The 14,143-nt window shown below is 42.7% G+C and overlaps 1 protein-coding gene across 5 annotated transcripts in view; it reads left to right on the top strand.

The window, feature by feature from the left end:
* The window catches only part of LOC128892049 (serine/threonine-protein kinase NLK), a 187,570-nt gene that overhangs the window by 57,726 nt on the left and 115,701 nt on the right, over positions 1–14,143 (top strand). Inside the window, exon 1 of one of the 5 annotated variants that reach the window (XR_008461000.1) lies at positions 9,741–12,563. The exons of the other annotated variants lie outside the window; for them this stretch is intronic. The gene's annotated coding sequence lies outside the window, so the exon portion shown is untranslated. Of the gene's footprint in view, positions 1–9,740; positions 12,564–14,143 lie in introns of those variants that run through there. 5 annotated transcript variants of the gene reach the window in all.

Raw genomic sequence — 14,143 nt, 5'->3', positions numbered from 1 at the left:
ACGTACGCACCAATTTTCCAATAAGTCAAGACTTTCCACCCTTTTCAGCTCTCCATAAAAAAAAAAAAGAAAAAGAAAAATTCCACAGACTTCGATCGTGGTTTTACACGAATTTCCAAAGGAACGCCGTCGTTATCTCGCCAGTCTCAGGACAACGCATCGAAAGGCCGTTTATCTTCGCAGGCTTGACCGTGTCGCGCCTTATCAGTGATACGGTTAAAAGCCTCTCCACGTGTGTCCTCGCGTCGATGAGTCAGACCGCCGCCACCCTTATGCCTTTCGTCGACCTGTTTAAGATTTTTGCTCGGAACTGGTATACCGTAAGCTCCCCGATCGATGAACGTCGCGGCGGCTGCCGTGTTTCGCAAGTTTCCAGGCGTTAACCAACACACCCTTTCACAAAATGCGCGCGTTTTCATTTAGAAGCGTTAGAAGTTCGCATACCAGACCGAGCCAAGGTAATTGCACGCCCTCGATTCCCTTGTGCGCAGGCTGTGCGCGTGTTACGCGTAGATTACACGCGGATTCGAACGTAGAATTTGCTCGCGCGTTGTTGCCGGGTCGCCTAAATATAAGGCTCGGTAAACGCGGGTTAAACGACACCGAAGCCGCGTTACCGGTAAGAATGGCTCGTTTTAAAGCTTCGTCACGGCATAGACTTCGGTGACGGTGTGGATAATAGCTTGCTGCTAATTTAAATGGGGGACATTGTTACACCGGGCGCAGGACGATGCGCGCGTGGAATTTATTAAGCGCTGGATTTATTAGCAGGTAATTATTCAGGACATGGGAATTGCTGTGCTTGTTATTACACGCGGGGAACTCGCTGGGTCTGTTCTACGCGAGGGTTATTTCGCCTGTGGAATTGTCCAGACGTTGGTTACATCGAGGATTCTTCGTCGAACGTAGATTGCGGTAGAATTAAATTATGGTATGTGTAACGGCATCTGAATCATTCAAATGGAATGCAGTTAATTAGATAGTCTGGACATAGGACGGACTGGGCATAGAATATGTGTCCGAATATAGAATAAATCAGGAGTAGAACACACCAAGTACGTGATTTATCAGCACATTATTCGAAACTTAGGAGTTACCATAGATCGCTTATTCCACCTAGGGAGCTACGTATAGTTTCTATATTCTACACAGATCGTTTCAGGCGTAGAATCGTCTACGCGTAAGTTACATTAAATATAGGATCTTCTGCTAAACATAGATCGCAATTTAGTTGCAGTACACATAACAGGATCTAGCTAATTCAAACGGCACATAGTTAGACCGAGCATAGGATGTTCTAGGTGTAGAAGCTATTCCGTGCACAGAATTACTCTAGATATGGAATTCCCGAGCATCGGTTACTCCACATATGATATTCGATAGTTTATTCTATAGGTACATAGGTTATTTCAAGCTTAGAAGTTTCTAAGCACGGCCTGCCCTAAGTATAGGAATCGCTGTTCATTGATTGCAGGAAGCTCAAACTTTTCTGTACGATGGATTTTCTATTTATACGTATATCGAGCCACACGAGGGAACCTAAACGTAGATCACTAGTCGTTACGTGGCGATACTTTACCTCGGAAAAATGGGCATCGTAGGCCTGATGGTTCAGCAATTATTAATAACTCGCTCACTAACTAAGGTTTCACGTAATTACATCGCAGACATTCCAAGCAACGCAGACTACTCTTTGGAGTACACGAAGATTGCTCTGGTCTAAAAAATCGACTTCTAGATTTTTAGCAACTCGATGGTTCGATTGGCGTCGCGTCAGAAATAATTAACAGCTCGCAACCCCTTTTCTGCGAGCGTCTTACAGAAATTGGGATAAAGTTGACGAACCAAAGAAAGATTACAAACCTACGACAATGTTTGGAGAATCTCCGGGATCCTCGTCACATTCTCGTCGTTTAAACGATCGGTTAATCTCGCGCGAGAACTCGTCGGGGATTCGATAGTTCGATTGGAATCACGGAGCAGTCGCGACTAATCACGTAGCCAGCAGGTGTGTAGTTAGCGAGATTGTAACGGTACGAGGTTCAGGGTCAATTACTGGACAATGTTCGCGTGAGCTATACTTACAGAGATGCGGAATTGCGAGGATAACGTCTGCCAGGACGAACCATGTTCCCCGTGCCGATATTAGTCCTGGGTGGAGCCGCAGAGTAAACCTCCTTGATATTCCTGCCTGGCCAAGACGATCTCCTTAATGACCACGCTAATGACCGCGGCTAATGATACCGTTGCTGAAATCCAGCAGGGAATCGCGGTCACGTCGTTGAGACGTTTATTCAATTTGATGCTGTTGACCCAGGACTTCGACTTCGACTTTCCCGCTTTCGATTCGAGGCAATTAAGCGGGAGCAATTAACGCCGCGATTTGATCTCGTTTATTATTACACGGTTTCGATTATTTTTCTTTTAAATTTTACAGCGTTCCAGGCTTGCACCGTTGATGCATAAATACTTTGGATTTGATTATATTTATTAATCATTATTTCTGATACAGCTAACCATTCAAATTTCGTTATTTTATACTTTTTCGAACGCTTTGTTGCGCTTTCTCGTGTTTTTTCGTTGGCCGATCGGCTCCGATACCTTGGACGATCGCCGTGATCGTGTAGTCGCGTCCGAGAAAAGAAAACGACACGGTGTCTAATTACAAGGTTAAGTCCTTATACATCGCGCGGGTTTACGCAATAGCGCGGCAAAAATTCCATACTCGAGCCGATGAGGACTATCGACGAATAGCACTGGGAGGTGAGATTGAAACGTGAAAGGATTCAGGATCCACCTGTGAAAAAGCCGTCGGAGACACCGAGAATTTTCGATCCGTTCGCTTAATCCTCGTCGAGCCGACTTCTCCGTGTCTCGAATTCAATTTTATGGAACGGTTCTTCTAGCCTACTCGAGTCGCTAATTTCCGAGATTTCGTTTCAATTCAAATCTGTTCGCCGACACGGAGCTCGCTGCAATTTGTTGTCTTCGCGGTCCGGCGTGCTTTATTAAAATGTTTTTTTTCTTGGGATGAGCGAGACAATCCTTACGTGTATCGAAATCATTTGGGAGTTAAAGAGGGAGGTATGTGAAATTTGGTCCGTCGAGTTTCCATCGAAACTCGAGATCCTCTCTTCAGGAAGATAACAGAATTATTCGATAACGGAAAGAAGGAAAATTGAATATATTGCTATTAAATCTTTCCCGAGTTTGGTTATTTTACAGTAAATTAATCGTCAGCGTAGCCTAGCCATAAGATGTTACAAGGCTCGGACGCGTTACATGAGAGTCAGATTTTGCTAAATAATAGATTACACTGTACACAGACTTTGTTAAACTTAGGTATCGCTGAGCGCAGTTTGTATGCGTTAGACGTGGATTTTCCTAAGTATAGATAATTCTAAGCGTAAACTTTGTTCAGCGTGGAACTTGCTATGCATAGATGGAATTAACAGTTTACCCTTGATTGCAAACATTATTAACCTTCTGGGACCCGGCCTTTGCTTTCAGTTCAGCTTAGGTTAATAAATCATTTTTTAGAACAATTCTGGATGAATTGCGAAGCTACAACGTTCGGACGTTAACGCGATCCTTTAATTTAATTCGATACAATTCGTATAAACTATTGTTCCGTCGTTTTCTCTGAGCACGGCTCCGAAAAATGGCCGAGCCAGTGTTCTTGGAAATTTCTTGTAAATCTTTCGCAACGTCGCCTCTAATTACAGCCGACTCGCAGATTCGCTGCGTCGACGATTTCACTCGGGCGACATTTTTCTGCCATGACGAGATCAGAGATGGGCAGAATTTTTATTCGCAACGATGTATTCGATCGAATAGCTATTCGACTAAGCACTCATTTGTGCAACGTGAAATACAATTTCAATCGAGAAAGAGGGCCTTAGCAAAACAGGAAAGAAGAGAATAAACTATACAATATTTTACTTACATATATCTAACATTTGATTCATTTTATGTTCTGCATCCATCTTCTGACAGCATGCCCAAATGCACATGTATATTTATTACAGATGTTGTCTTCGAAGAACATGGAACGAATGAAATAGTAAGAATATAAGTTAAATTGTTATTAAATTAATATTTTCCTGCATATACGAGCTGCGAATTCGATATTCATTTACTGTCAGGAAAACACTCGATTAGAAATTTTAATTACAATATTAAAGATCGAAATGTTACATTTAAACTGCCGTTTCTTAATATATCCAATATTTTCCGCCGAATATCTTCCTAAAGGTCAACAAATATCGAATTTGCAATCCACACCACTTCCAGATAAAACTTAACGCGACGTTGGTGACACCTTGACGCCAATCGACATTCGAGATCATAGTGGAAAAAGGTCTCGAAACCACGCGACACCCCAGCAACAATGCCTCGTCCTTCGTTGGGTGTTCTCTTTCCTAGGTAACGACGGACGTTCCTGAAACCCTGCCGAGTCCAGACGGGTCGATGGGGCGGCGGCGATCGCTCGAAATGAAACCGAAACTCGCCAGTTTCTCGAGCATTTTGCCGGGAAAAGGGTCCGTTCTTCCGTTTCTTTCCACGACCCTGCCTTCTCCTCGATCGTTCCCGACCCTCCCGTCGAATCGACCAAATCTGCACCCCCTGCGGAACCTTTCTTATCACCATCGATCCAAACCACCGCGTACGTTAATTCTGAAAGTCTAGAGGACAAGTATTTTAGTTCTCGTTAGCGAACAAATTAGGGAGAAGAAATTTTGTTGTCGTTCTGATCCTTTTTCAAGAATTCCAAGGTCTGCGTAAGAGTCGCGGAGACTATCCTCACCGCTCCTTGGAATTGCTAGCTTAGAACTAGATCTGGTGTTAGTTATTTTAAACAAAATCCAGGAAATTCCTTCCTGAATTCGTCGCTTCGAAAATGGCGCTTCGCGTAACGACAAAATTTCTTTTTTAAATATCAACAGTCCCTTTAGCTACCAGGCTTGTTTTGTCAGTCGCAGAGCAAGCAAACATGATCGTCAGCCATAGTCGAAGGGACCGCCAGGACAATCGATCCACCTGTATCGCGAGTGGCCACGCGTCGCGCGTCCATTTCGCCGCTCGAATTTGGAAGTTTGTTCGGGCCAATTGGGACGGAAATTCCGATAGCAGCGAAACTCTCGGTGTAATGCGTTTTCAATTTTTGCTTCGAGGTCTCCTCTCGCTTTTTTTCCATTTACTTTTTTCCCCCCCGCTCAAGGGTCGCGTGCTCGAACTTGGACGCGCTCTGATCGATGGCTCGCGTGTCGTTCGCGCGTTTGTTCTCGTGTCTGGTGAATTTAGCAGATTGATTTCTTCTCTATAGATTCGCTAAAAACAAAACTCGTAAAACAGTAAAAGGAGTATGGGGTGGAGAATTTTGAAAGAATTGTGAAATTGATTAAAGATTTCAGACAGATAGGTATCGTTGTATCTGAATTTCGGATGCGTTGTTTTATTATTTTTATCTCGAACGTAGGAGCAATGTTATTATAATGCTAAAACAGCAATTATAAGAGCTGTCGTAACACCATTATATTAGGTTGTCTCAAAAGTTTCTTTCCTTTTATTAATAATTAATACGTAGACAATATTTTATGTTTTATGTTACATTACAAAATTGTGTACAATTCACATCGCTCCATTACTGTTACAGCATCAATGTCTAAGAAATTAGATTGTCTATTTATATAAACACCGCCATAGAAAATAATTGAATGCAACTCACGAAAGAAATTTTTAGGGCAACCTAATAAAATTGTATCGCTGTCTACTTTCGTGGTCGATTCTGGATTAGTTTTCCGAATCCATTGATTTTCATTATCATCTTCGTTTCCTGACGATCCATTTAATTTTCGTTTTCGCTTCGCTTCATTTTTGGCGACCAAGCGTCATAGTCTTCAATTGTCCTCTCGTCTATGACGAGTCGAGCCACGTTCGCGGTGGAAGCTGGAATTTTCCTGGAACCTGGTATACTAATAACACCGGAGCGGCGTCGGAGCCATCTTTCTTCTCGCGAGCTCCCTTTTTCAACGTGAACGGTATCAGTCTCCTTCGTCGGGGGCGAGCAACCATAAATATTCATCCCCGCCGGCCTTGGTCGAACTTCACTCGGGACGCTGCTCTCTGTCAGTCTCTCCCGCGTGAACATAAATCGATATCGGCATCCTCGTCGACCTTCTCCAGAGAACTCTCTCGGTGCCCCACGTCTTTCAACGACGGAAATGGGTTATCAATTCCGTGAACGGGCCGACTGCTCCGTTTTCCGTCTCTGCGGGTCGTTTGACCTCTTTTCCCACGCTGCTTTCCACAATTGCTGCCGAATTTCTTTTTCTCTTTTTCTTTTTTTTTCTTTTTTTTCTTTTTCTTTTTTTTTTAGAACAACGGCTTAGCTTTGTCCACAAGTCCGATAAAAATCTTGTCAACTACCCTAGAGAATATCAATCCCAGATACTTCGTTAATCCAAACATTAATATGTCTCTCCTCCTCAATCTTTAGTATTCCAATGAAACACTAAACATTTTATTCGTTCTCCCACCGACCATAAATTCTACTGCCCCGAAAAGTCCATCGGCTATCACCGAGAACAGTCTCGAAAGGAAATTTCATCCTTTTTAACGTTATATACGCTTTATTCCACAAACAGCATGAACGTTTGGTTTTGGATAGTTCTCGGAACCGCTGGAAATTTCCGGCGGATGTCGTCGCGACGTCGCGCGTGTACAAGTTTACCGGGAATCGCGCAGATACGAGCCAGGGAATTTAATACCGCATAATTTTTCACCGGGGAAAAATTCGGTCGCATTGCGGGCGCGAAGGAATGCAACTTTAATAGCTGAACGCGTCGCATGCACGACGACGACGCAGCGAGTGACGAAGGTTAATGCACAGCGAAATATTTCAACTCTGTTGCGTAATGATCGCTTGGTGCGTTGTTTTTTTTTTTTTTCATTTATCGGTCCCGTTTAATTCGGATAATCGGTGGAATTTACGCGACGCGGAAATAGAATTTTTCGCTCGAACAAAATGTTTCGTGCTTGTAACCTCGAGAAGATTCTTCCTCGAAAATTAATAGAGGATCGTACGAAACTGAAGAAAATCCATCGTAATTCGCGGTCAAAGGTCGGGAAAATTCGTGCTCGCGAAGAAAAGGTTGAAGTGTACAAATGTGCCGAAGAAAAATACAGTGAAAGGGTACGAGGGTTGAAGTTGCTTCCATTCGGGTAGTTTTTAAGTTTTCCTCCGGAAAAGAGCCCGAGGAAATTGCTTTACCTCGTTGCTGGCATTAAATCCTGCGGAATTTCACCTTCCCACTGGAAACAATTCATTTCTGAACGTGTAGGGGAAATATATGATAGTCCATGCTCTTGGTCTACTATTTTATATAAATAAGATCGTAGGTATAGAGAATTATTTCTCTTTTCTCCATTTAAAAATAATTTTAAGCACCGTGATTCATGGCTGTGGTCTTCTGCCGTCGTTCAGAATGCAATAGCATTCCTCTGCAACGCGATGCTAGTGTTTTGGATGACAAAACCTATACGCATTCACTTTCGATGTGTCATCAACTCGTCATTCTTATTGGTGCAATTATAGTTTTAATTGTACAATAAATTACAACGTATGCTTTCCTTTTCGATTTTCTTTAATTTCGATTCCTGGTTGCAGTCTTTGCTAGCTTCCCGGTATATCCGGCCCTGCTCGCTGTCGAAACAATATCGCGATCATTTACATAACAGAGCCCACGAGAAATCGTCGAAAGGTATGAATAATGCCGTTCGATTGAAAAAAATTCACGTTCGATGGGAATCGTGTTAGAAGTTTGACGCTGATAAATTACAGCGTACTCGAAGCGCCTTTCCTCGATATCTTTCGTTAAACATTTCTTAAGAACAATTGCGCAAGCTCTGTGCCCATTGTTTACATGCATCGAACCAGCAACCATATTTTAAAAAACAATCCGTCCGCCGCCACGTCCTCTTGCTCGTGCCATTGTACTCTTTCAAGGATTGCATTAATTCCGTGTTGGTAAAATTGTAACAATATGCATCAGCAACAGGAAACGATGCACTTTCGACTCGCTACACGGAGTGGAAAGTGAAAGGACAATAGATCAATTTGTCTTTGGATACCCTCCCGCCTATCCGCCGATCAATTTTCCACGTTTCCACCGAGAACGTTTTCCAGCCGTTCCTTTGTTATGCCTAATTTATTCCCGAGGTATTAATTTCTTCGTAGTCATTAAAACGCCGCATTATCTTTTCATTAAGGCTCCCTCGCGTTTAGACGGAGAATACGAGGCTTTTTCTTTTAAGTTAGATCAGATTAGAAAAAACAGAATAGGAAAGATAAAGGGAAACATGGTGTATACTAGATTGTCTCAGAATTTATTTACAGAAATACTTTCTACTATCTATCACGCTACTATAAGAGAGAAGATAGTCATAAGCTCTTCCCTGTGCGCAGTGATGGGCAAAACCCTAACTTAACTTCGAATAAATTTGAAGTTTGCCGATGTGTTTCTCTCGTTTCCTTCTTTGGAAAATGTTCAACAGAAGAAACGAGACAAACATATCGACAAACTTTAAATTTATTCGAAGCCTAGAGTTTTGCCCATTACTGCCTGCACGGTTAATCAGTTGCATTTCATGTTGTCTAGCGACGATCTAGCTCTTCGCGCAGGCACAGTACCAAGCTTCGCCCACAGGCATTTATAGCACTCTTCTCGCTCGTCCACTGTACAATCGAACTCCCCCAAAGAGGATCCAGATTGCCTCCAAAACTCCACTATCAAATAAATCCTCGAATCCTTCAAGGAACAAAAATATATTACGATAACTAAAACAAGTAGAGAAGCTGAAACAAACGAAACGTTGGTATTGGAAATCGAAGGAGCGATCGGTTTCACCTGAAATAAACAGACTGGCCCCTCGAACGATCCCCGGTCAGAGTCCGTGGCGTCTAATTATTGCCGACGTCGATCAGCAGTAGTCAGTAATGGATCGGAATCATTACGAGTCGCGTTGCGTCCGGTTTCGCTCAGGAAACGCGTTCGATTATCGACCGAGGAACTAATTGCTGGACGTTGAAGGGGTCACGAGCTCGCGTTTCTCGTGCTGCGTTTTGCAGTACCTACTCTGCGCGCGCCCTAGCTGCGGATGTTTTACGATCTCTCGTTTTCTTTGTTTCAGGTAAGCATCCACGAGCGTTTTCCGAGTGAACAACCTCTGATTCACGGGCTTCTTCGAGGTAACGTGCCCGAGAAACTCGCCGGTTAATTGGGAACGCAAACGTTGCCAGACAATCGGGACTGAATTCGTCTTTGGGAAGCAAAATAATCTTTTGAACGCGGGCCAATAATGGGTGGATATTAACGTGGGAATTTCTTTGACGCGTCCAGTCAGTAGGGGAATAACGATGTTATACGTATGATATAAACATAGGTAAACGGATAATTCGATTACGCTTTAAAAGAATAGCATTGATATAGGCATGTATACAATAAGTATAGACTACTAAAATTATTTAGATTTAAGAGTCGAGATTTAACATTCGAATTTAAACAAGCTCCATTTCGATTGGCACTCGAATAAAAGACTTAATTCTATCGATTTAAAGATGAATTTATAAATGAATCCAAATCTAGAGAATGCTGGATAAGTATCACAATTAAAAGCAAGCATTAGTCTCGATTCTACCTATACCTACATATCTATTAAAGAGTCGAATATGAAATTCGTTTACTTTTCCAGCCGTGTTATCGGAACGCGTCTATTTTAGTTACGTTCTTTTTTTTTTTCGCGAAACTTTCCGCGCATTTTCCGCGCGCGTGCTCCCGCTCTATCAACCCCGAATCGATTTCCACTTCTAGAGGGTATTTTTCTTTTTTTTTTTTTCACAACGAGGGGGAGAAGGGGGTTCTGCAGGTGTAGAAGTGCGGCCGGTATCTATATACCGATCGATCACTCGATACACGCTCTTTACGCGATAGAATCGGTCGACCGTTATATTTTTATCGCGCTCGAAGATCTCTCGTCGGCAATCTCCGCGGGCCGAGCATCGTCGAGGGTTCGATTTTCCAGCACCTCGAAACGATTTTCCTCGGCCAGCGCGAATTTCACGCAACCAGACCCGCCGCGATTTCGTTACAATGGGTCCTTCACTTCGGCCACTCCGCGTGGGATCGATTGTTGACTAACGAAATTGTTAAAACGTTAATTTTTTTTGGGGCGGTATCGATTGGCGCGGGGAATGTGTTCTTTGATATTTGAAAACGGTAGAGGGTGATGTGAAACAGCTCGAGGGGAGAAGAGGGCGTAATGAAAGATAATTACACGCTTAGGAAAATTCGATAGCAATATTTCAATCTATAGACGGATCCTGTTCTTGGTTTATTTCACCTGATTTGTCTTCAATATTTAACGAGCATATGTTTTTTTTTTTTTTTTTTTTTTTTTTTTTGATACTTTGAGAGAAACTTTGTATTTGATTTCTCTATTGTCTCCAAAAGATCCGATCAGATTCTAAGCGAACTTGATCGATGAATACCTCTTGTATTATTTTCTTCTTCTCCTACACATTCGAAATTCGATAAAATTTTCAACAACGAATCACGCGATTCTTAAATAGTATCCAATTCCAAAAAGTTCTTCGAACTTTGTCCTCCGCGTCTAAAGCCCCTTTAAATCCCTTGGAGGAGCCTCGTACCTCTTCGGGTCCATTGACTCAAAAATGAATAGAGTCTATCGAACAAGAGAATCATACACCTGAGACATCGCCAATAAAAGGAAAACCTGCCTTCTGGATCTCCACGGTTTCCAAGACCAAAATGGAATAGATTGCTACGTGAAACGCGAAACCCCGTGAATTCTCCTCGGCGCAATTTCCTGGAGTCGATCGCGAGGCGGGAAAAAAGAATCGAGATATCGAGGGGGTTGGCGCGATCGAACCGAGGGTTCTTTCAGCCGCGCATGTCGTCTCTGCCTAAACGGGGTGTCCTTGTCGTCATGGCAACCATCACGGTGAGGGAGAGGGCGCGATGGCTAAAGCCGAGAGAGCAAGAAGGACGGTCGAAAGGGAGAGCGTATGGACGGACCATCTCGGTTGTCGTCATCATCATTTGTCATCGGTTGGGAAACAACGAAATTCGGCTCCGAACGACCCGGGGGCCGCGTCTGGCATTTTGCACGCGACATTTTTCATTACACGCCCCTCTTTCATTTTATTTATTTTTTTTTTTTTTTTTAATTCCTTTGGTCGTTCTTCGAACGGTTGTTTTTATCTTGCGGTGGATTCGCATTGCGCGATGGCACCTTGAGACGAACAATTTTATACTAATCGAGTCCCGAAAGCTCCTCTTGAGACTCCTGAAAGTTTGAGAAACGATGCGTATCTTTGGAGACTTTGGAGAAACCTCTTTTGAGGGTTGGATACCTTCGTTGTGGTTCTGGGTTGTTATTCTTTTGCTGGCGTTGTTCTTTTATTTATGTTTAATCGCTCGAACTGTTGGATCCTTGGGTTTGTTTTCGGGATGCTTAGAACTCCGAGGGCTCTTCTTAGTTTTGTATCCTTATGTTGTGAAGTAGCAAGACAGGACAAATTTATTTATCGTACTCGGGGAAAAATATTATCACGAGTCTATTTTATTTCAACTCATTTATTCCAAGCAGTTTAAATAGCGTTGTCTGTTAAAGGAGCTTCGTCTAGAAATATTCCATTAATCTTCATTTATTTCCATGGTTCATCCCTAGCATTCAAATGCATATTCAAATATTTCTGGATCTCTGATCAGATACGAGGACTCCGTTAAGCACGACTAGTCTCTGGAAAATATTCCTATTAGCCAGATCCCTCCATCGACTGAGTTTCACCCTCAACAAATATTTAAACTACCAAAAATTAAACCACCCGACTCCATGCTCGAATATATTCCCACACACTTACATCATTATCCAAATAAAAGTATTCTCCCTATCAAATTATCTCTTTCCACTAAACCTACAATTCCACCCCAACTACGCATCGTCTAAAACCCAAAATACTACTCGAAACCCCTTCTCTCTAAATTCTCTCACCCCTGGTTCTCCATTTATTTCGTCGAGGCACTCCCTACCATCGTACGCCGTCGTGCCTCAAATTAAACTTTCCACCACCTCCTGCCTCCCCCCCCCCTCGACCGTGGCCAGACGAATCCGTGAGCTATCAGCGTGTCATTAACCCGCACGTTGTAAACAAAGTTTTCATTTCCGTGTCCGCGAGGTCTCGTCAATGTGACCGCGCCAGTCGTGCCGCGGCCGTGCTAGGAATTCGGTCGAAAACGGTGACGGTTATTCGTTCCTCTGTCTCGCGTCTGGTGCTTTCATCGCGAATCGCGGAATCGCTTAGCCACCGATCCACGCGAAAATATCGTCGGTTTTCGTCGACGAGCAGTGCCTCTCACCGATGGAGATCGCAACAGGTGCAAAAATTCGAGGAAGCAATCACAGGTATTCGATCGACTCCAGGAACCCAGGTGGGTTAATTACCTCCGACTCTTTGATTGAACTCCGGCTCCACGGAAGGGGTAAGCGATTCAAAGCGAGCGATTTAATTTCCTGCGAACGGTTACCGAGCTTAAATATTTAATTCACTTTTTTTCGGGGCGATTTTGTTCGGCTGAAAGTTCTCTCGATAATCTTGCAATGGTTCTTTATCGTTTGGGACAACGTTGATTTATTTATTCGTCTATTAAACTGGGAAGAGATGTACTATATTTTAATGAATCGTAGTAGTGAATTTATTTAAACGAACTTAGCATGGATTGTTCGTTTCTGTATCAAGGGGAGCACAATGCGGGTCGTGCAGGTCATTTAGAATTTGATTAACCTCCCATTTTTTTTCCGAAGGAATATTTCGATCTATTCTTGTTTTATTATGAATTATTCAAGATGTTGTAATATCTAGTGTCTCACCGCTTAAAAAAATATACATTAATTTACTCGGTTACCGTTACATTACTCAACGATAATTCTCTTGCATTATCGAACACATTTGATCTCGCGCCTAGTCAATGAATATTAACCACGTAGTCGAGTAAACTACTCGCAAGATCTGCATTGCGTTCATTTCGGGTATCGCCAATCAAACACCCAGTGCTAGTAAATAAATAAATGATTCTGGCTACGGTTATGTAAATTTCTCGAAGCGTTATTGATCACGCGAGCGTAAAAAAACGCGCGTATCGTCGGCCATGCACGATATCTCCAGGATATCGATCCATGGATAACGTCGAGCTATGTATCTCGAATCCGTCTCCCGCCACTTGTACCCTGGACAATCGATAACTAAAGCCAGCGCTAATCTTGCCCGATAATTAGGTGCCATGGCGTTTCTCAGATATTGACTCTCGGACGCCTCCCTAGTTCACGCGCGTTCTCGAGCTTCTAAGGAACCAATTTCGTAATTCAGCGTGTTATTACCGGAAGCAATGTATACGAAATTCGGGTTTTTGCTCGTTCGATTCAAGTTGGAGATTGTGAAAGTATCAGGTCTTGGTGTGCTAATCAAATTAATATATGAAACGTATCTCTAAGTGTTACGAACAAATCACCTTCTCTTTCTATTATCTTCTTTATTTTATTATCAAATTTCTGGCGATGATCTGTCGAAAATCATAGGTGTAACGTTTCCAAATGAATGTTTCATTACAAACATGTACATGAATAAACTTAACACGTGTACATATTTGTAGGATTTGAAGACGGAGGACAGAGTTTATATTACAAGAGGAACACTTTTGAACGTACAATATACAAGTATAAAATGCCTTCGGCGGCATCGCTTTCCGCAGACTCGATTTCTATACCGTTCAAAATCACACTGACCTCGCACAACAACATTACGCCGTGCGGCTTTTCGGCAACAATCGCAAAAACAAAATAAACACAGCGGCATCGCCGTGTCCTTTTTCGTGTAGGCGATCTCTCTCGAAATTATTCTTACATGTTCATAATGAAAAATGTATTTGGAAACATTAAACCAAGACCAAACCAAACCAAAAGATACGCCAACCACCTAGCTCTCACGAAGCAAACGTTTCGATTGCACTAATTTCCGAAGAATCAAAGCAAACCATTTACCCTTCCCTGTCCTTTCCGATATCGA

This window comes from Hylaeus anthracinus, unplaced genomic scaffold (assembly GCF_026225885.1).
Source record: "Hylaeus anthracinus isolate JK02 unplaced genomic scaffold, UHH_iyHylAnth1.0_haploid 12002, whole genome shotgun sequence".
NCBI classification, from domain to species: Eukaryota; Metazoa; Arthropoda; class Insecta; order Hymenoptera; family Colletidae; genus Hylaeus; species Hylaeus anthracinus.
Note: the sequence above shows the minus strand (reverse complement) of the source record. Positions and strands in the feature narration are given on the sequence as shown.